At 51.3% G+C, this 22,670-nt stretch overlaps 1 protein-coding gene across 8 annotated transcripts in view; it reads right to left on the bottom strand.

The window, feature by feature from the left end:
* BABAM2 (BRISC and BRCA1 A complex member 2) overlaps window positions 1-22,670 on the bottom strand; it is a 440,694-nt gene that overhangs the window by 16,408 nt on the left and 401,616 nt on the right. The gene's annotated exons all lie outside the window — the stretch shown is intronic.

A 22,670-nucleotide genomic window follows, 5' to 3' on the forward strand; every position in this document is an offset into this window, starting at 1 on the left:
ACTGACTGTGCCAGGCACTGCCTTAGGTGCCAAGGGTTGTGAGATGACCCAGATGTGGCACCTACCATGCAGGTGATCTCAGTTTAGAGAAGGAGCAGACACATGAGAGATACCAACTGCAGTGGTGAGGGCATTTACGGCAATGCCATGAGGCACCAGCCTCGGGCAACCAGTGAAGGAGGCGGTGAAGTAGCCATTTTACAGGTGTTCGAGGCAAAAGACACAGCAGGAGCAGAGGCCTGGGGGCATGGGAGGGCTTGTCAGGAGCTGGGAACTAAACACTCTTCCGGAAGAGAAAGGGTGAAGTAGAAAGCAGAGGGAGAGGAAGCCGCAGAGGTTGCGGTGCGCACCACATGTGCCTGCCAGGCTTCCCTACCGCACCCCTGATGCCCGTGAGATCAGAGCAGTCACACCGGACTTATCCAGAAGTGGCTCACCTGGACCTGTGACTTGAGCTAGGAAGGGCCACCAAGACACCTGTCACCATCAGTACCACAAAGGCCTCAGTACCTCACCCACGTCTATGTTATTTAGGACATGGTTCTAATAAGCTTGGCGCTCCAGGCTCCCAGGAGGTCAGAAGCCCCACATTAGGAATCGGGGAGCTAACTTAAAGGCAGAGGGCAGACCTGCTGAAGCTGCGACAGGCAACAAGGCGAAACCCGTCTGTGAGAAGAGAGCAGAGAACAGCTCAGCAGTCATGAAACTCAAAAGGGTGGTTCATTGTTGGCGGTTCAGCGTCAAATGGGTGGTTCAGCGTCGGGCGAAGAGCCCCACAAAACTCAGCAGCCCCGGGGTCGCCACTAAGTCGCCGCTAAGAGCAGCCATTGATGACACCTGCCTGATCCCCTCTCCTAATGCCAAGTCACCGGAAACCCTCTTTCAAATTTCCGTGCTTTGCTGAATTTTTTCAGTCCCAGTCTCTGCAGCCTCTCTGCCACATTCATGCGTGGGCCCCCGTGTCTGGAAGCTCTCTGTCCCTGGGACATTACACATCTAGACCCGCTCCGTCCCTCTTCCTCTCCCTCCCGCCTTCCCCACTCCCATAGAAATCGAGTTGGCTACTCTTCCGGTCCCGGTCCCGCTCGCCACTCCCCTCGCATCCTCTCAGGCTCGAAACACCCTCAGCAGAGAATCTGCCCCTCCCCCCACCCCAAATCTGGGTCTCCAGCCCTTATTTATCTCCCAAACTTCCAGGCCCACATTTCCAACCACCTCCAGGACATTGTGACCTGGGCATCTCTCTATAACTCAAGCCAGTGTGTTCCAAATGTGCTTTTTCATCAATATTACTCATTTGAAAGTGCTTCGGCCCCCTGGTACTTCTGTAACAGAATCCTCAGTTTCCACTTCTCCCTAAACCCCTGCGGTGAAGTCATCCTGAAGTTTCTTCCTCTCCCTCCCCTGTGTCCCAACACCTGGGCTCCCTCTCTTGTTACCTTTCACAAAACTGCTGTTTCTCCCTGGGACAAAAGGCTTACTTTGTGGGCTTCCCTGGTGGCGCAGTGGTTGAGAGTCCGCCTACTGATGCAGGGGACACGGGTTCGTGCCCCGGTCCGGGAGGATCCCACGTGCCGCAGAGCGGCTGGGCCCGTGAGCCACGGCCGCTGAGCCTGCGCGTCCAGAGCCTGTGCTCCGCAACGGGAGAGGCCACAACAGTGAGAGGCCCGTGTACCGCCAAAAAAAAAAAAAAAAAAAAAGGCTTACTTCGCTTTTCTGTTGCAACTAAATCAATTCTCTTTGAATGTGGGTCTCAGTCACTACCCCAACCGAGACCTTTCATCTGCCCAAACTCGCAGCCTGGCATGCCACGATTTTTACTATTTGCACTTTTTCTCGGTTACATTTTTGGGATCGTGCCTCCCCCGACCTTTGAGAAGCTAAGAAAGCTAAGGATCCTCTCCCAGAAAAACTGCAGGTAAGTCTCACTGTGATGTCACATGCAGTTGGGGGATGCCGCAAGCCCCCTGAAGCCCACGCACGGTCCAGGATGCCGGCCTGCACTCCCACCCCCTCCAGTGTGGCCATCTGCTCTTCCCTCACACGTGCCATTTCCACCTCGGGGCTTTAGTCACGCTCAGGCCAAACGCCCTTGCCGCCATCAAGGCTTCCCTGGTCACCAGAAGGTCCTCTCCCTGCTTGCAGACGCTCTCTGTGCTTCTGCTGGGGCACGTGTCATGTGTGCACATGGCTTGCTGGCCGGGCTGCCCTCCCAGACCTGGAAAGCAGGGGGCATGTCCCCTTCTCTGTGACCCCACAGGCCTGCCCATACAGAGGGCCCAGTGTGGACTTCATGGCTGTAATTAAGGTAACTACCGACGGCCACCAGGTTTGCAAGAGCAGTTAAAGCACGTCCCTTGCACGCTGTAGAGGGAAGTGAGAGACAGCAACCCCACAATGCAGGCGAATGCAACGTTCAGCTTCTGAGGAAGAAAAGTATAAACTGTCGTCCATTCTCAAACTTCAACCTGTGCCGACGGTTAGTGAGAAGGATAAACACCTTCCTCCATCTGCATCCTGACCCAGCCAGACCACCACCTGCTCTGAGACTGAGGACCTCAAACCCCTTGCCTCAAATCCCTCGCCCTTATGGGAAGGGGGACTGTGATGAGGCAGAAGGGGCCCCCGACCTAGGGTGAGTCTGGCGGGGCGAGAGAAGCCCTGAGCTTTGTTTCCCCACAGTGAGGAGGGGCAACAAGCCCACCCTGATGCGACGCACACGCAAAAGACGTGCGGGAAGGAACCTTGTCAACTGGCTGCCGCCACTCGGACGTGAGGGCCGTTCGTTCCTTCCCCGTGTTTCGCCTGCTGCTATTTCCCCAGCGGTATCTGTGTTTGCTGGAGGGGAGCCTGGTGGCCCTTCTGCAGAGGGTCAGATGTTGACAGGCCGCTGCCCGTCTCCGCTGCATCTGCGTTACTGCCTGAAGGACACCGTGGAGTGTGACGTACCCCAGCACCACTGGGCAGGGTGGCGTCCCTGTCCCAAGTCACAAGGGAGGACACCAGGGGCACAGGCTGTTGGCTCCAAGATAGGTGCCCGATGAGGGAGCGGTGCTGGCTGCTGCTGGAACGGGCCCTGGGCACGGGGGCAGGGGCATCTCTCCCCGGCTCTCCCTCCTCAGGCCTGGCCTCACACTGGGCAAATCTCATCAGCTCAGTTTTTCCTTGGACACTTCTGGGGGAGGGGCCACACCAGTGCAAGCTCCTTAGACCGAAAGGTCTTGGCAAGAGGGAGCAAGCTTTGCAGCAAGCTCTCTCCTTCTTCAGAAAGTTCTGAAGTTTCCTGTTGTGTCCTGGGCTTTCCCTGCCAGGGCAAAGAGTGTGACGCCCGGGGGAAGCAGTGTGGAGAAGGGCTAGTTAAAGGCATGATGCCACCAGCTATTGTCATGAGTGCTTCTCAACGCGGATCCTCACCAAGTCAGCTCACGGAGGCGAGAAGGAAGGGGAGAATGACAACTGGCTCCCATCCATTTATAGGTTTTCTTTTGAAGTGCTGTTTTCATTTGTTTCAGTTTTTAATCAGAGAAGATGGAGAGCTGCCCAGAGTATATTGCCTGCCAATGGCACTAGTTGTCTGTCACCTTTTAAAAAACGCTTTCACCCAAAGACGAAGTGTATGGTAAGCTTTAAAAGTCTAAGTGTGTTACGGGGGGGTGGGGGGAAGGTCTTCTCACGTCCCCCCTTAACTGGCCAAAAGGGCCCTCAGGGAGGGAGGCCTTGAGTCAGCCAAGCTCCTCATTCTACTCCCACTGGAAGAGACATTATCTTTAGACCAAATTTGAGCTAAATATGCCTTAGGACAGCATAAGGCTCTGACCCTCTTCACTGATCTCAGTCCCTCTGCCCTGGGTTTTATTTAGTTTTTTGGCTGCGCTGTGTGGCATGCAGGACCTTAGTTCCCCGACCAGGGATTGAACCCATGCCCCCTGCTCTGGGAGCACAAAGTCTTAACCACTTGACCGCCAGGGAAGTCCCTTCACTCTGGGTTTTATAAGATCACAACTCCATCCAATCCCAGAGTCTCAGGCTAGCAGAATAAAACTTAAAGAACTGACCCCAGGCTGAGGCCAGGTAGGTTTTCCATGAATTGGAAGCAGGACTGGCTCCTGGCCTCAGCTCACAGGCGCAGCAGGGGCGGAGCAGACAGACCCCTGAGGCCAGGAATCAGGGTGCTAGGCTGCTCAGCAGGTCTACTCTTCTGGGCCTTGGGTCCAGGAGCAAGTCTCTTCCCTTCTCTGGGCGCCAGTCCCTCATCTTCAAGGCAGGGAGCTGCGCCTGATGATCCAGGGCCTTGCAGGCTGGAGGCTGTGAAGGGCAGGCAGTGTGGGCTCAAGGCCTGGCCCTGCGCTTTACTGGCTGTACCACCCGGGCAAGTGACTCACCGGTTTAGCTTTAATTTCTTCAACTATGAGAGGCGAGCCATGACGCCTACCTTAAAGTATAGTCCTCATGAGGATTAAATGAGACGTTCCATGTAAGCACTTGGCCTGGTACCTGGCAAACTAGTTGATCAACAGGTGTCAGCTGTTACCGTGGGGACCCAGCTGGGTCTGAGGGGGAGAGGCGGACAGCCAGGGCACGTGTGGCTGCAGAAGAGAAAATCCCCGTGTGGATGGAGAGGTCCTGTGGTCCTTGCTCCCGGTTCATCCTTTCCCCTGGGCCTTCTTGGATCATTTTTCACATATCGTATTGAGCTGGTAGCTGGAGGCACAGTGGTGGTCAGTCTCAGGATCGGACACCCAGCCAAAGTCGTTGGGACACCGCGCACCTCCTGAAATGCAGCCCGGAGCTGCTGGAGACGTGCGCGTGGTGCGAGCGGGAGGCACCCGCGCCCCGGCCGGCTTCCGCCTGAGCTGCTGCGTGTGCTCCCGTGCGTGGCTCTGGTCAAAAGCTCGGTCGGGGGGAGGTCGCAGCCGTGGACTACATGGATGTTCAAGAGTCATGTGGCTCTGGCTACCCCAGATGGGGGTATTGAAGTGGGCCCAGTCCTCAGACAGACCTTTTTCTGTCCAGGTCAACAAGTACTATAAAGGGGAGGCAGTTGGGCAAGTGAAAAGGGCACTGTCCACACGGGCTCTAGTCCAGGCCCTGGCTCGTGGGGTCATCGGGATTTGGGCCTCAGTTTCCTCACCTCTAACAGGAAGATGGATACTTGGCAATCTCTAAGTGCCACCCAGTAATGGTTCTGAGATACCCACGTGACCTTGAGCAAGCCACTTAACCTCTTTGTGTCTTGACTCTTCACCTGTTCAATGAAGGCACCAGCCTAGCCCAGGCCCCGATGCACCGTAGGTGATGGTGGTGAGGGGAGACGGTGGTCGCCTTAGCTGGGATGCTTTTTCACAAACATGGCAGAGCTCTGAGCAGATGTTCAGGGAACCACAGGCAGCTGGTGAGAGGGAAGGAAGGCCTGTTCCTCTCGGCCATGTCTGCCCTCCAACTGAGAGGAGGTCCAGAGTCAGGGAGCTCAAACTAAGTTGTCAGGGGAAACAATGCCTGGAAAATCCAATCATCTATGTGTTCTGGGGAAGGGGCTCTGGGGGCACTAAAGAGAGTGGTGACAGGGAGCTGTCAGGAAGATCCTCAGAGGCCTTGAGATGAGGGCAGTTAGGAAACTTTCTTCAACAAGTCTCATCAAAAGGGATTTTCCCCGCTGGAATTATAGGTCTTGATTTATTCAGTGGACCTTTTCAAAAGAACAAAAATCCATGCAATCAACATCTGAACAATTGAATCAGTATGGCTTTAAGAAAATGAAAACAACAGACAATCAAAAGCCCTAAGAGGTTGGAGACTCCGGGGAAAGAGGAAGGAAGCCCGCAAAGCAGATTAAACGTCGCACAGGTGGCACTCACAACACTGTCGCGTGGGGCAGGAGTCAAGGTCCCATTTCGCAGGTGAGAAAACAGACGCTGAGCCAGTTTAGCTAAGATACACCCTGAGCGCAGTACCACCGGCGCTCGTCTTGCTGCGGGAGCGCCACTTCAAGGAGGAGGCCCTGTGATCTTGCCGCCTTCAGCCTCATAGACTTGGGGCCTTGTACTTGGCAGGAGCCTAAGCAATTGCTCTCTTCCCAAACTGGACTCAGTAGCCTCTTTCTGGAATTCGCAAATGCTTTCCTCTGGGCAATCGTCAGACGAGCCTTACGACGCTTGCTGAGTCAGGCCAGGGTGGCGGTGGATAGCGCGGGGTGCGAGGAGAGGTTCGGGGACGCGAACCTCCTCGTCAGGAAATCAAGGACACACAAATCAAGTCAGAATTCATTTTTGCAAATAGAGGCAAGTTCCCAAACATCTAAGGCTCCTTTCTTTTTCCAATTTTCTTCTGCAGCTGTGACTTCAACTGCCACATGTTTTTAATCAGTCATAAGCAAGACGACTGTGGTCTGAAATCAAAGCAGTGCCGTAAACAGTGTAAGACAAGTTCCGCTAATCTCCTTGTGGTCTTGCCTTGTCCTCATTGTCCCGAACGGCCACTGTAAATACTGACTCACTTGGGGTTACTGTCCCCGTGGCAAAGGGGTCATCCTTATAATAGAATCTCTATAGAGAGACCCGGGTCTGCCTCAATGCCTGTCACCCCAAACCCTCCAAAGGCCACTGTGAAGACGGCCCATCCAACTCTGGGCGCCTTGGTAAGCAAGCGCCCGGCACGATGGGAGCTTATTTTGTAGCTGTGCCCTGAGCGATGTCAGCCTGGCTGCTGGTATGGGCTTTAGGAACAAACAAGTCGTTGTAACTGGTTCATGTACATGGTCTCCCTAAACGTGCCAACCCTTGAGCAGGCCTGGTTCATTTTTAGGGGGTCCAAGATCACAAAACAAGGAAACTAACACACTTGAGATGTGAAGGCTTGATATCATACCGAGAACACAGTATCACACGCTCACAGCTTCGGGCAGAGGCCCTCGCCCTCGACTGGAATCAATCTCCCCTCTGCTGGGTTCCATGGCACAGTGGCCTCCAACCTCAGGCCCAGCCATGGTCTGCCTCGAGTCTGAGATGTTAGACTGGTGTCTAGGCTCTGTCTTACACAGCTCGGGCTCCTCGCCCGTGAGAAGGCTGAGACTGTAGTCTCAGTATGTGTTGAATTAAATAAAATGCTGTTTTAGGAGGACTTCAACAAACAATCACCTGGGATCCATTTCTAGACATCAAAGTATTGGGATGAAATCTGGCTCCTTCTAAATCACAGGGTATTTGTCAATGCACACTGAAATGATCACAATTACCTAGTGGTTCTTTCTCCTTCTGAGACTCTCCGAGGAGGCCTCCTGGAGCCGGGCCAGTTCCTCTGGGGCCTGAGCAGCGCGCAGCCAGCTTCCGCAACTGCAGGGCCAGGCCTTGCTCAGGGCTCGGGGTGGGGGGCTGTAGTCGCCTCTGCTCCCCGGGCGCCCCCTGCTGCAGTGTCTGAGGGGAGGAGGCCACGTGGGCCAACTGGCCAAATGAGAGGGAGGGGCAGGGCAGTCCTCGTGCGCTCCCCCAGCCGCAGGGCTGCCTTCCTCCCCTGGGCTCCCAGCTCTGTCTGCAAGCGTCTGTCGCAGTCCAGCCATCCCCCGACGTCCCACTAGAGGCTCCTTCACGGCAAGCCCCGCTGCTCATATTCAGACATCTCTGCAGCCCAGCTGCAAGTCTAGAGCCCGACACACAGCAATTCAACAAACATTTCTCAAACGACTGTGAAAGCTTGGCTTATTTAAAGATGTACTTTAGAATTATAAAATTTTACAACAGAAAGGAACCTTAGCGGCCATATAGTCCGATCATTACAGGCAAGGGAAAACTAAGGGCTGGCCTAGCTCTTCTCTGGAAGCCCCTTGGGGGCAGAATTTGGTGGTGGTTTACCCTTAGTGTCCCATGGTGCTCACCTTCCTTAGGGCCTGACAGCAGGAATGAATGAATGAATGCATGGCTGTCCCAAGGGGTTGCCTTAAGGCCCCGGAGCTAGTAGGCAGAATCTGAGCCCACCCTCCCTATCTCCTTACTCTCAGGCTGATGCTCTTTCCATCATGAACCTGCTTGATGAGAAGCTGGGAGGAGGGGGCAGCAGTGTGGCCACTGAGAAAGGCCGGCCCCCCTCTCCCCGGCGGGTGTATGTCAGCTGAGATGATGCAGTGCACCTGGCTGGGCCAAGGCTAGGGCAGAGAGTGGGTAGGTGGGGCTAAGGAATATGGCGCTGCCTGAGGCCTCGGACCCCAGAGCAGAGCCACCACCCTTTGTCCACCTTGTCTCACCATCTGCGCCTGCCTGGTGTGCCTCGGATGGCAGGTGCCTTGGCAACGGGCATCTCATGTTCTCTGCTGGCTCTGCCCAGGGCCGCACAGGTGGGAGCTCAGCCCTGGAGGTGCTGGTGGCCATGCAGATGCCTGTGGAGGGTGCTGGGATCTCCTACCCACGCAGCTCACCTGCGCTGGACTGCTGGGGAGAAGCCGCCGCCTGTCTGATGGCGGTGAGTCACCGTCAAAGTCACAGATCACCCTCCTCCCCTTAATCAGCAACAGGGGAAAAACCAAAGGATGGCCCTCAAAGAGGAAGTGCTCGGGGTCCCAGGCGAGCTGACCATGCGTAGTGCGGGGCCTGGTCATGCCCCAGCGGGGATGCTGCCTCCAGGCTTCCGCTCAGCATCGCCAGGCATCGGCCTGCAAAGGACAGTGCCGGACCCCCAAAGGGCTTCGAGAACGCTTAGGAGATCAACTCTTTGGAGCACGAAACAATCTTCTTCACCCCAAGAGAGTCTCTCTGGGGCTTTTAAGTAATGCTTGCCTGGTTGTAAACTGGGTTTCTCCCAACAGACTCTCAGCATCTAGAGGCCGAAGCTCTGTCTCCCGGCGCGGCTCAGGCCCCTGCCTGCTGCCTTTTGAGTGCACCCCCTGGTCACGCCCACACTCTGGGTGTTCGCCCTCCTAGCTGGGTGCTCACAGATACCCCCGAAGATCTGGGGGAGGGGCAGCGAGGACGGCCATGGTCCCTCTTCAGTCTAATCCCCCCGCCCAGCAGCTGAAATGATATTCCCAGACGCCTGGCTTTCTGGGCTTACAGATGGAAAAGCAGCAATTCCCAAAGAAGAAACTACTGGATGGGAGAGGACATCCGCAACCTACCCTCCCTGCTGGGGTGCAATGGCCTTAATGGGAACTTCAGGTGGGCTCCTGGGCTGGGAGTGTGGGCAAGTTCCACAGCAGGCTGGCAGGAGGCAGAACTTCTGCAGGTGGAGGGCCCTACGGGTCCTCTCAACCATGCTGAGGTTCATGGCAAAGATGGGGAGGGGCGCAGAAGCAGAGCTCACTTGCCCTGCAGGCCCGCAGGGCTCATTCCACCCTGCACGAGCACAGGGCCCGGCACGTGTTGGCAACAGCTAGCTGTGTGGCCGTGTGCCAGTTACAAAGAGGGAGGGAGGGGGGAAAGGCCTGGAAGGAAAGGAAGGACATACATGCAATGTGGATAAATGATATCCACACATGGTATGAAACAGGCTTGTTCAAACGATAGGTGTAATCCATTAGTGGGTCGTGAAATCAACCTAGTGGGTCCTGACCAGCATTAAAATAAAATGAAATCAAAATCAGAGTACATCACATGTGGCAAGTAGAAATTTTTGTGTGTGAAACTTTTGTGGATGTAAAATAAATGTCTTCCTGTGGATTGTGGTAAAAAAGTCTGGAAGCCAGGAGTGTAAAGGAAGGGAGGTGTCTACTACATGCTAGACTTCACGCTATTTGTTTTCATCTATACTATTTTACGTTTACTCCTCCTAATGGGACTACTACCACGCAGGTATTAGTATAGGTTCCCCCCACCATCTGAAGGTAGAGCATTCCTATGAAACCTTTCGAAATGGCATAAAGCGAAGAAGCAATTAACTTAGGACACATCTTGCTAACGGACGCAAAAATAAAATGAGACAGAGCAAGATGCTCGCAGACACAGTTCAAAGCTATGGTGGCCTGATGCTGAGATGCTGAGTGTGGTTCCTGGGGAAGGAGCTTGGCGGTGCCACTCTGGCTGCTCAGGGTGCGCTCTGCCTCTACAAGGGTTTGCCACAAAACAAACGCTGAATGCTATTTTTGCTTTTTGCCTTTTTTGATAAAAGTGAAAATCCTCTTTGGATGTCTTTTAGTTACTGAAAACAGGTACTAATGTAGGTCTTTTGTAAAAGCAAAGTGGGGCTTCCCTGGTGGTGCAGTGGTTGAGAGTCCGCCTGCCGATGCAGGGGACGCAGGTTCGTGCCCCGGTCCTGGAGGATCCCACGTGCCGCGGAGCGGCTGGGCCCGTGAGCCATGGCCGCTGAGCCTGCGTGTCCGGAGCCTGTGCTCCGGAACGGGAGAGGCCACAACAGTGAGAGGCCCGCGTACCGCAAAAAAGAAAAAGCAAAGTGGCATAAAGCGAACTTTCAAAAAGTGGGGGACACCTATATCTTTATTTTTGCCAATGAGAAATCTACAATTCAGAGATGCAAAGTAACTTTTCTAAGATCACACAGCTAATAGGTGGCAATGCTGTTTATGATTCCAGAGCTGCTTGACTCCAAAGAGCACATTCTTTCCACAACGCCATGATTTCCAGTGGAAAAGGCGCTGGCAGCTGAGTGCAGAGACCAGGCCTCCCCCTCGGGATCTGCTGTGTGACACTGAATCACTCCTCCGTTTCCTCATTCACACAACGAAGGCATGGGAGCGGTGATTTCTAAATTTCTTTGATTTGGTGATCCTCCCCCTTCCAAACATCATTTTAGGCATATCTCATTCTCCTTCATTAAAACTCCGTAAAATTGGACTTCCCTGGTGGTGCATTGTTTAAGAATCCGCCTGCCAATGCAGGAGACATGGGTTCGAGCCCTGGTTCTGTAAGATCCCACATGCTGCAGAGCAACTAAGCCCGTGTGCCACAACTACTGAGCCTGCGCTCTAGAGCCGCGAGCCACAACTACTGAAGCCCGCTCGCCTAGAGCCCGTGCTCTGCAACAAGAGAAGCCACCGCAATGAGAAGCCTGCGCACTGCAACAAAGAGTAGCCCCTGATCGCCACAACTAGAGAAAGCCCGTGCAGAGCAATGAGGACTCAACGCGGCCAAAAATAAAAATGAATTAATTAATTTAAAGAAGAAAGGTGCTTATGTTTTTAAAAAACAAAAAACAAAAAAACTCCATAAAACTGGAATTGCCAATGGCCCCAGTAATGAATGTTGAGGGCTCCTTACTGCCAACTCCCATTACACCTACGTTTGTTCCTACAAACCCCCCTAAATGGCCCTCTTGTAGGTCTGTGTGTCCAGAGGTGGTGACTGGTATCTTTAGCTCTCATTTAGGGACCTGCACTGGGTGACTTTTCAGTAGAATTATGACTGTGATAACAAGGGATGAAAGCGATGAACTTGACCTCCCTCTCACTTGTCCACCTGGTTTCTGGAAGTATTAATGCAGCCTACAGAAGAACAAGGCCTGGTCTGAATGTCCGGGAGAAGGAAAAGAAGGGCACGTGCAATTCACACAAGTGCACACGGGAGGCACCATAAATGTTCTCTAAATAACGAGCCCCAGAAGAGCAAAGGATACCCGGAAGCTTCCTTTAACAGTAAAGTCATCTGTCATCTTAGAACTCTCCAGGGTTGTTGAGAAGTACCACGTCTGTAAAGTACTATGAAATGGGAGGCATTATTACCCTGACATAATCAAGCTTGAGTTGTGATCCTGGCTCTGCTTCTCACCTGCTATGTGACCTTGGATGAGCCACTTCACCTCTCTGTACCCCAAATGCCTCATCTGTAAAGTGAGGGGATGGCTTCTGAGCTTACTTCCAGGTCTAACATACAGTCATCCCCTGGTATTCACAGGAGACTGGTTCCAGGACCCTCGCGGATACCAAAATTCAAGGATGCTCGGGCTTTCCTGGTGGTGTAGTGGTTGAGAGTCCGCCTGCCGATGCGGGGGACACGGGTTTGTGCCCTGGTCCGGGAAGATTCCACATGCCGCGGAGCGGCTGGGCCCGTGAGCCATGGCCGCTGAGTCTGCGCGTCCGGAGCCTGTGCTCCGGAACGGGAGAGGCCACAACAGTGAGAGGCCCTGGTACCCCAAAAAAAAAAAAAAAAGTATGCTCAAGTCCGTTATATAAAATGGCATAGTAGGGCTTCCCTGGTGGCGCAGTGGCTAAGAATCTGCCTGTCAATGCAGGGGACACGGGTTCGAGCCCTGGTCCAGGAAGATCCCACATGTCACGGGGCAACTAAACCTGTGCTGAACCTGCGCTCTAGAGCCTGTCAGCCACAACTACTGAGCCCGTGTGCCACGACTACTGAGCCCACGTACCACAACTACTGAAGCCCGTGCGCCTAGAGCCTGTGCTCCACAACAAAGATAAGCCACTGCAATGAGAAGCCCCCGCACCACAATGAAGAGTAGCGCCCTCTCGCCGCAACTAGAGAAAGCCCGTGCATGGCAACGAAAACCCAACGCAGCCAAAAATAAATAAATAAAATAAATAAATTCATATTAAAAAGAAATGGCATAGCAGTTGGCCCTTCATATCTTTGGATTCTGCAGCCTTGGATTCAAACAACTCTGGTTTTTGATCCTCCGTTGGTTGAATCCGTGGATATGGAACATGCAGATACGGAGATCCGACTGTACTTGCATATGACCTATGCACATCTCCCGTATACTTTAAATCATCTCTAGATTACTTAAATACCTAATACAACGTACATACTATGTAAATAGTTGTAAATACAATGTAAATGCTCTGTACCTAGCTGCTGTGTTTGGCAAATTCAAACTTTGCTTTTTGGAACTTTTTGGAATATTTTTCTTTGAATATTTTCTTTTCTTTGAATATTTTTGAAATATTGTCCTGATGTGGAACTCACGAGACATGGAGAGCCGACTGTACCATTATCCATTATTAATATTATTGCTTTGGGATCAATTTAACCACTTTAGCCAGAGACAGTTTCTTTAGTGGAAGCAGTAATTTAATAAATGACCTCTCCCTGTGCTTTGCTAAAGGGGTTCCCTCCTTAATAAGCACCATCAAAGGCATGGCAAGAGGTTTCTATCTATCTCCCTTTTGTCTCTGGGTCTGACTTAGGACCCCAAGTATGGAGGCCAGCATCCATCCTTCAGACCAGCAGACAACCAGACATTCACTCGTTCATGCCGACCGAGCTCCTGAGCTAGACAAGGGCTGGTTTCTGCAGGGGGCAAGGGATGAATCTGAGTAAGGCCTGGGCCTCAGGGGACACACAGGCCCTGGACTCCCAGGCAGACTGCTGCCTGCTCACCCTGGGTGGGAGTTGGATGGCTTCACTTCACAGTCGGGGGCCAAGCCCTCCTCCGCTGCCTTCTTCCTGCTATTGCTCTGGAACAACCAGAACAAACTTTCTGCCTGGAGTTGGCTTTCGTTTCTGCTCAGAGCTCTGCCAGGCCATTAGCCAGTAGGCCAGACGTCTAGCACTTTCAATGACAATAATAACAATAATTTGCATTTATACAAGGTCTTTCATCAGGGAATCTTAAAGGGTTTTACAAACAATAATTAATTCTCCTTGGCAATTCTGGGGGCCAGCTACGTAGGAGTCCCTTTGCTTTGCAGGTAAAGGGTACTTTCCTGAACCATGCAACATTTTGGGGGCCTCCCTATCTAGCCAAAACCTACCCACACTCAAGGCCTGGCATAAGCCTCAGGCCCTCCGCAGAGCCTGCAGCACCTGTCAGAGTTATAATGTTTTTCCTTCTCCTGAGCTGGAATTTGTCCCCTGGGAGCCCCCACCCATGGGGCCTCCTTTTGCCTTCTGTAACAAAACAATCCTACCTAAACTGCCTGGGGTTGCTGGTTGGCGTCCCTTACATACACGTTGTCTACCTCTGTGGTCACCCTTGGGCGGAGCTTTGTGGCTCAGTCTCGCTGAGGTTCAGTGAAGCCTTGTGAACTGAATGGTGGGAGCAGCTGAGGCCTCCACCGTGTGCTCTTAGCTCCAGGGCCAGGCTGACTTCCTGGGCAGGAGTTCCCCGGGTGTTGCTGGCTCTGGAGCCGTGGGTCTGCCCATCTTTAAATGCAGCTCTTTAGATGTTTCCCCCTCTGTGTAGACACAGGAGGCTTCCTGCATTCATTTCTGGGGGCTGCACTTCAGTGACCCAGAAATACCCTAAATTTCTGTTGAATGGCTGAATGACAATGAATGGATATCCTTCTTTCCTAAATCCATCATCTTAAGTCTAGGCGATAACTGTCAATCGTTAAGGACTGGTTTTTGGAGACCAAGCCAGACAACAACCTCTTTAGTTCTTCTTTTTTCTTAAAAAAAAATTTTTTTTAATCCTTTATCAGAATAAATACTTGGTGCTACACTTGAGAAAAGGATTCATTGATTGCTGAGCTGGAAACCCACACAAGGACAGGAGCTCCATGCCCCTCCTCCTCTCCCAGGGGTTAGAGACAAGGGAGGACTCAGCACTGGGGGGCAGGGGGGCGGGGGCAGAGGGGCGAATGGAATCTTTTGCTAAGTTGATTTCAAAAAGCTAGACCTTCTGGGGAAACCAACAAATCCCTTGAGTGGCTTCTGGGTCCTTGCTGGTAGCTTTATGCCTGAAAAGACACCAGCCCTCCCTCGGCCAAGAGTACATTGTTTGGGTGAGATTTTTCTCACGGCGGCTTGCCATGGAAGGAATTCCGAGCATGCATCAAAGGTCCTTGTTCTGCTAAAACCTGCGCCCTGTGAACATGAGGTTTGGCTTGTGGTGACAGAGCCTCGTTTTGCTCTGACTTCACATGATTCCCACTTGCTGGCCTAGAATCAGGGGTGATCATTCTTGGCTTGGATTTGGCCTGGCTTATTGACCTGGGGGAGGCTTGGGAGGAGAAAAGTGGGCTGGAGAGGAAATCTGCTATTACCCTCCCCGAGCCTCCATGTATTTCTCTCTGATGGGCCCAAAGGACCCGTGCGGTGGCTGTCAGGCAACAGTGCCAGGCACACGGTAGGAACTCAAACCAGAGTAGCTTCCTTTCCTCCCAACCTCCCCTCCCACCGCCTAGCACTTTAATTTAACACACATTTAGAGAATAGCTCCTGTTTACAGGAGGGCCTGGAGTACCAGGGACACTGCCTGAAAGTACCTGCACCTAGTAGGCATTTAATAGTTGTTGGATAAGAAAATGAACTAACTTGGTCCTTGGTATTTTACAGTTTATAATATGTTTTTAAAAATAACCTCATTTTGAAAAGGGAACTCTCCTGCACTGTTGGTGGGAATATAAATTGATGCAGCCACTATGGAGAACAGTCTGCAGGTTCCTTAGAAAACTAAAAATAGAGCTACCATACAACCCAGCAATCCCACTACCGGGCATATACCCTAAGAAAACCATAATTCAAAAAGACACATGCACCCCAATGTTCATTGCAGCTCTATTTACAATAGCCAGGACATGGAAGCAACCTAAGTGTCCATCGACAGATGAATGGATAAAGAAGATGTGGCACATATATACAATGGAATATTACTCAGCCATAAAAAGAAACAAAACTGAGTTATTTGTACTGAGGTGGATGGACCTAGAGTCTGTCATACAGAGTGAAGTTAAGTCAGAAAGAGAAAAACAAATACCTTATGTTAACACATATATATATGGAATCTAAAAAGGTTCTGAAGAACCTAGGGGCAGGACAGGAATAAAGACACAGACATAGAGAATGGACTTGAGGACACACAGAGGGGGAAGGGTAACCTGGGACGAAATGAGAGAGTGGCATGGACATATATACACCACCAAATGTAAAACAGGTAGCTAGTGGGAAGCAGCCCCATAGCACAGGGAGATCAGCTCGGTGCTTTGTGACCGCCTGGAGGGGTGGGATAGGGAGGATGGAAGGGAGACACAAGAGGGAGGGGATATGGGGATATATGTATACGTACAGCTGATTCACTTTGTTATAAAGCAGAAACTAACACACCATTGTAAAGCAATTAGACTCCAATAAAGATGTTAAAAACAAAACCCCAACTTCATTTTAATGCAAGCAACAGTCATGTGAGAAATAGATAGCGGTACTCTACTTCCACTGTACACATGAAGAAACAGGCTTGGAGAGAGTAGGTAACCTACCCAAGGTCAGGTGCGTGGTAAAGGCAGAGTGCGGTTCAGATATGAGCCAGTGCCCTGCGACAGCACACTGCCAGCCCCGGAGGGCCTTCTCTGGCCACAGGCTTGGAGCAGGAAAGGCATGGCTCTGGTGCACCTGCGTTCCACTAGAAGGGTCCTTCTGAGCACTGCGCCCCACCCCATATCTGGCCATGACCTCTGCAGCTAAAGGTGTGGGGCATCATCATGCATCTGGTGACTTGGAACAGTAAAATTTTTAAATTGGGAACATTTGCTAACTGGGAGATTTCTTTCTCTTAGGTCCTGGGGCTCTGGTCCGAAACTAGTGTACAGGGCTATTCCCCAATGTCAACTTCATGGGCTCCCACCACCCTTCCCTACAGGGTGCAGCCACACTGATGCCCACACTCCACCCACTCTCCTCCTGGTCGCATCTTTCTAGGGCACAGAGAGAAGTGCTCTAGTCCACAGGACTCTAACTGCTTCTTAGCACAGCGCTCTGCACAGTTGAGGGGCTCAGAACAGTGACAAACTACATTCCTTTTTATTCCCAGGAGCCTTTTAAGATCCAAGAAAGGGAACAGGAAGTAGATACTGAATCCTCGGCTACCCCGGGCTCCCAGCCTCTCTTTCTTCCCAATCCTCTGGCCTCTGGACTGCTGGGAACCGCTGATAGATGCGGAATGAAAAGGGTAGGTTAGGAATCTTTCAAAATTTGCCCACATGGCTGGCCGGCCCCAGTACAATTTCCAATGTGAGTTGAGAGGTGGAAACCAGATCTGACCACATAGCTGTCTCACCCACGGAGAGTTCATAACAGCCTTCTCAAAACCATGCTGACAACACGCCCTGCAGAGGAGGGTGTCCTGGCGGAATGTCGTCACCGCGCACGCTGGGCGACGTGTAACCCAGCGCCTGGGGAGTGAGGTCAGTCCCCACCATCGTGAGCTCGTCTGCTCTGGCCCTCTTAGCACATTTCTTTGTGCTGCTAGCATATTACCTCTGAGATCTAACTGTGGAAAATTATGTGCATTCCTAAGCGGAGCCAGTTTTAGGTCAGAAGTTGGCAAAGAAGAGCCAGGACTTGGGCTCTCCAAAATAAGCACCTCAACTAAATCAGGGCCCTTGGTGCAGCTGGGGGAGGACCATGTCTTGGTGCTCCCAGCCCCGGGGATCTGAGCCACCCTGCACTGTGGCACTGCTGAGGGGATGGGTATTACTGGGCGTGCGGGGGACCAGCCCAGGCTGCTGTGGTCTCAAAAACCAAGGCCAAGGAGAGTTAACCTGTTGTTGGTCAGCAAGACCCTGTGAGGGGAGCCCCCCCCTAGACTTCTAAGATGCCAGGTAGCAGGAGTGGCTGCTCCACTGGGGAGGGCAGCATCTGCTCCGCACCAAGGAGTCTGGCCAAACGAGCAAGTGGGGGCTGAAATCCAGTCCCTGCCCATTTACTCAGCTGTGTGCTCACCCAGGGCTAGATGCCTAGAGAAAGGGGGAGGTTTCTCTTACCCAAAGCTATTAGCCAAGTCTGCACCAACCCAAAGGGGCATCTTTTTCTAGTCTGCACAAAACTTCTTTATAGGCCAGGGTGGCCTTGACTGGAGGACCGTGCATTTCTGTGCTTTGGATCCCCTATTACGCCCTGGGAACGTGGGTATGGGATGCATGTCACTGGGATGCAAATTTTATGTTAGAATCTTGTTTGGACTGGCACCAGGGGAAGAAGATTAAAAAGATTAGTTCTTCCCTAGTCTCTGCATTTTTCAAGGCTTCTTCCTGTTTTTCTCACCATGGCCACCAACCTACCTTGCCACTTTGAGCTATCCTGCCCCATCTCACTGCTCAGACTCAGAGACAGGCAAACACAAACAGCAGGTGGGGTGGGTCCAGGCAGCCACACAGGTTCTCAAGGCAGCATTTGGCTCCCTTTCCTACTATGGTTACGAAGCAGATGAGTCAGTGTTCTCCTCAACATGGGTACAGACGGGCGCCCCCCTTGAACCACGCCACTGAATTCAATCAGACCTATACAGCTGGGGTGTCTTTTTACCAAAATTGGTGGACACCAAGGACGCCAGAGCCCTCAGACCAATAAACGAATACAGACATACAGCAAAATAAACTATACAAACACAGCAGAATAAGCCCCCTCCCTTTGTAGATTTCAGCAACCTCAAGGCGTGCTTCGCATTGTAACTGCTGCACGGGAGAGAGAGGCCCCCTTCTAGTTAGCCCCTTATTAGGTGCTTCAGGAGCTTGTGCTGTAAAAGAACTGCACGAGTTCAAAAGTCATAGAAAGTTGGATTTGAAAACCCTAAAGGTCATCTAATTCAGGGGTCGGCAATGTTTTCCTGTAAAGGGCCAGACAGCAAGTATTTTCAGCTTTGCAGGCTATATACCCTGTCTCTGCAATTCAACGCTGCCCTTGGAGTGACAGCAGCCATGTGCCATACGTAAATGAATGGGTGGGGCTGTGTTCCAATAAAACTTTACTTATAAAAACAAGCAGCTGGCTAAACGTGCCCTGGGGCTATTGTCTGTCAATTCTTTACCTGTCCAACCCCTCTATTTGCAGAAAAGAAGTGAAGTGGCTCCTTCCCAGTCACAGGACCCACCTGAGACCATCCAAGACCAAGACCCCGGGGAGGAACAGAGATGCTGCTGCAGGCCTCAGAGCCACCAGTGCGGAAGGCCAAAGTAGCCACTGGGATAACTGGAGATTTTGACTCACACATTCAAGTTCTCCAGAGAGGACTAAACTACAAGTGGAAAATCACAGGTTGAAATCTAATGGGATTGGGAAAGACAACCCACATATAGAGCTCGGCTTGCAGAGATGTAACCATCGGTTATATCCTCATAAGTGCTAATGTTCATTCATCAGTTAAACTCCGGCACTGTCTTAAAATGTCTCTGGTGAAGGGCTGGAAAAAATGGGAAACAAGGACCTGGAAAGCCACCGGCACTTGCCTGTGAACAATATGAGAAGAAAATAGCAACTTCATTTTTTCCAGTCAGCAGCTAGTCAAACATCAAACAGTACAGAAATGGTCAGAAAGGACAGACGCTCTCGTCCAGAGCCGAGAACAGGTTGTTTCGGCTGTCAAGCATTTTCAAAACAAGTTTTCTTGGTCTCATGACAGCCTGTGGCAAGAACAAGCCAAAAAAAAAAAAAAGGGGAGGGCTTCCCTGGTGGCACAGTGGCTGAGAGTCCGCCTGCCGATGCGGGAGACACGGGTTTGTGCCCCGGTCCGGGAAGATCCCACATGCCGCGGAGCGGCTGGGCCCGTGAGCCATGGCCGCTGAGCCTGCGCGTCCGGAGCCTGTGCTCCGCAAAGGGAGAGGCCAGAACAGTGACAGGCCCGCGTACCACACACAAAAAAGTGGAAGACCCCCTGATGGCCTCTCCGGGCTTCCACGTGGGCCGGCTCTGCCCGCACGGCCAGGTTTGCTTTCTGAGTGCATATAAAGCCGGTCTTAGGGCTAATGCCACCTTGCCAGTGACACCACTGAGTAAAGGGCTCCTCTGAGAACTCTCTGGCACCCAGACAATCATTCTAGTCTGAGGGGAATAGGTCAAAGGCACTCTTAAACCCAAGGGTGCTGTACTGCTCCAACCTACGCCCTGCTTTGTTTTAATTTTCACCTCCTGTTATGTGGACAAATTACTCCTCTGAAAGCGAGGTTAAAAGCCCTCTGCTTTGAGATGGATTTTTCCATCTCAACCGCTGAACACTTGGTCAGGGTGGGGCAAAGGGATCAGCAAGGAGGCACTGCTGGGGAGGAGGGCGAAGATCAAGCTGGTCTAGAAAATGCCATGAACTCCGTACCAGGAGTGAACTTGCTCTTAGGGGCAGCAAGCATGAAGCTGAGAGCGGCAGCGCTGAAGGACATGCAGCCGAGTGGAGATCTGGAGATGACAGTTGTCAAGTAGTCCAGAGAAAATGTTCACAAGTCAACCAATCAGGTGTGTTGGGAATTCTCAGACCCCCTGAATTATTACAGAAGAACTCAAGGTAGTAGACCCAGGCTGAAGTTCAGACTCAAATTCTGGATAGCTGTGTGACCTTGGGCAAAGCACTTCCCTTCTCTGGGTCTTCTTTGTTTCACTTGCATAGTGAGGCAGCTGGACTGTCCTCCCAGCTCCAGTACTGTGGTCCCCAGACTCCCCAGAGCAGGGAGCATGCAGTCAGTTACTATCATGCCTGCTCTGGCCATCTCAAGTCACTCACGCCACAGGGACGGCTAAAGTCGCCACTTTTAGCAATGTTCCTGGAAGAAGCTCTGTGAAAGAGGGCTTGCACTTATTCCGTGAGACAAGTTATCAGACCACAAAGGCTGTCTTCATTCTGCCAATTGTCTGTGAGAATGTTCCGAAGAAAGAAGGCTGGGGAGATGTGAAGGCTGGTACAAGACATCCTGCCCCACTTGACCTCTGCTCCCACCCCAAACACACACAGCGGGACCCATCAGCATTTACTGTCCCTACCCGGGAAGTGATTTGAAGGCACTGCCGAAGTCTGCCGAGCAGAACCTTTATTACCTGAGGGACGAGACTAGAAGATGGGGGGGTCCCCCTCCCCAGGAAGGCGGACAGATTGTTCTGACCGACTCCTGAGCTGTCCCTCCACAAAGGATACCCATATCAATTTAAATTTCAAATAAACTTCAAATAACATTTCAGTGTAAGTATGTCCTAAATTTTGCATGGGATATACTTATACTAAAATTATTTGTTGTTTATATGGAATTCAAATTTAATGGGGCAACTTGTATTTTTAATTGCTAAAACTGGAAACCCTAACTCTGGAGAATAAGAGTCAGTCTCTTGCGTATTGAGGTGGCAAAGAAAAGGTGAAAGGGCCCAAGACAAGCATTCCTTTATAGTGGTGCACAAGTGTGACCACAGATCTCAGTTTTTACTGCCTTCCTTACTATTTCCAAGGCAAGAAGGCTCTATTATGCTTTCTATACCTATGCCAAGGCAGGTCACTGTATCAACATGTAATCTGCTAATTTAAGAAAAACCTTATTGCCTACAGAAAAGGAGATCAAGTGTCTTAGCACAGCAGTTAATAACAAGTCACCATTAATTGGACATCAACAATAACCCAGACATTCTACAGTCATTTTCCCACTTAACATTCACAGTCCACTGTGAGAGAGGACGGTTATCCTCATGTACAGATGAGAAAACCAACATCCACAGCGGTAACAAAATACTGCTAGCAAGAGGTAGAACCAGGATTTGAATTCTGGCTGGTCTGATCCCAGCGCATCATTCCTTCTACCGTGCAGAACTCTGTTACCTGCCTCTTTTCTTTCCTTCTCTCCTGCCTCATCTACTGCTGCCCTCTTCAAAGGAGACTGGCCTACCTGGAACCCCATGGTTCCCGGCCTCTGAGCCTCTGTTCCCTCTGGCAGGAGCGTCCTCCCTCCATCTCTGCACATCAGTTCCTACCCACCCTCTAGAGTCAGCCACCTCAATCTCAGGAAACAGACATCATCTCTCCTCGGGACTCTGACTGCATTTCCCCTGCATGTTGTACATGCTGCTGCCTGATAAGTTATTTACGTAGAATTTTCATCTCACCTCTGGCCCAGTGAAGGCAGACTGTGTCCCACGCATCACTTAACACGGTGCCTGATACCTACTTTGAATTCAACAAATATTTGCTGAAAGAATGACTAAAAGAATGGGAAAAATGCTGGTGATCTGGGCAGGACCTAATCAAAATGACTGCCACTACAAATCCACACTGGGGCTCGCCAAACCTGAGTGCTGACCGAGGCAGAGAACCCAGAGACTCTGCAGTTACAGACAGACAGCTGAGCTCACTTGCCTGGCAATTTTGGGATAACTCAGGCAATCAGTCCGAGGAAGAGTGGCAGGGCATTCTAAGAGCAGAATGCCAGTCTAAAAGTTGGGAAACCCAAGGTATATCCTCAGTTCCTACACTAAGTTACACTGTGACCTTGGACAGGTCACTTCACTTTGTGGGGCCTCAGCTTCATCATCTGTAAAATAGGTGTCACGGCAGTACCTGTCTCATAGGGTTGTTACAAGAATCACAGGAATTAAAATATATAAAGCATTTACAGCTGTGCTGGTGCAGTGAAAGCCTTCAATGCATATTTATTATTATTATTGTCTATAAGATGATCAGGAGAGACTGGTTGATCCATTATCACTTATTCTCAGAAAGAAACAACATAGTCTTGCCTTTACATATACGTTCCCATAAATTTCACTTTTCTGGGCAACTGAAATAATGACAATTTAAAGATTATCCGATCCCCAAAATGATCAATAATGGAAAATTTTGGTCTTCTAAATTTGATTTTTAGAAGAGCTACAGAGCTTCCCACTTTGCAATTTTGACTTGTACTCAGTGTACTGAGTAGTTAATGTCACGGATGCCCTATCATTGGAACAGAATCTCAACCAGTGATGGATGGTTCCAAAAATCAATCAGTGGGCTTTGTAGCTGGGACTCTTCACAACAGGTGGATGAGTTTTAGCACCTGGAGGGCAGCAACCCTGTGTGTGTGTGTGTGTGTGTGTGTGTGTGTGTGTGTGTGT

Source organism: Neophocaena asiaeorientalis, unplaced genomic scaffold (genome assembly GCF_003031525.2).
Source record: "Neophocaena asiaeorientalis asiaeorientalis breed wild unplaced genomic scaffold, Neophocaena_asiaeorientalis_V1.1 scaffold345, whole genome shotgun sequence".
NCBI classification, from domain to species: domain Eukaryota; kingdom Metazoa; phylum Chordata; class Mammalia; order Artiodactyla; family Phocoenidae; genus Neophocaena; species Neophocaena asiaeorientalis.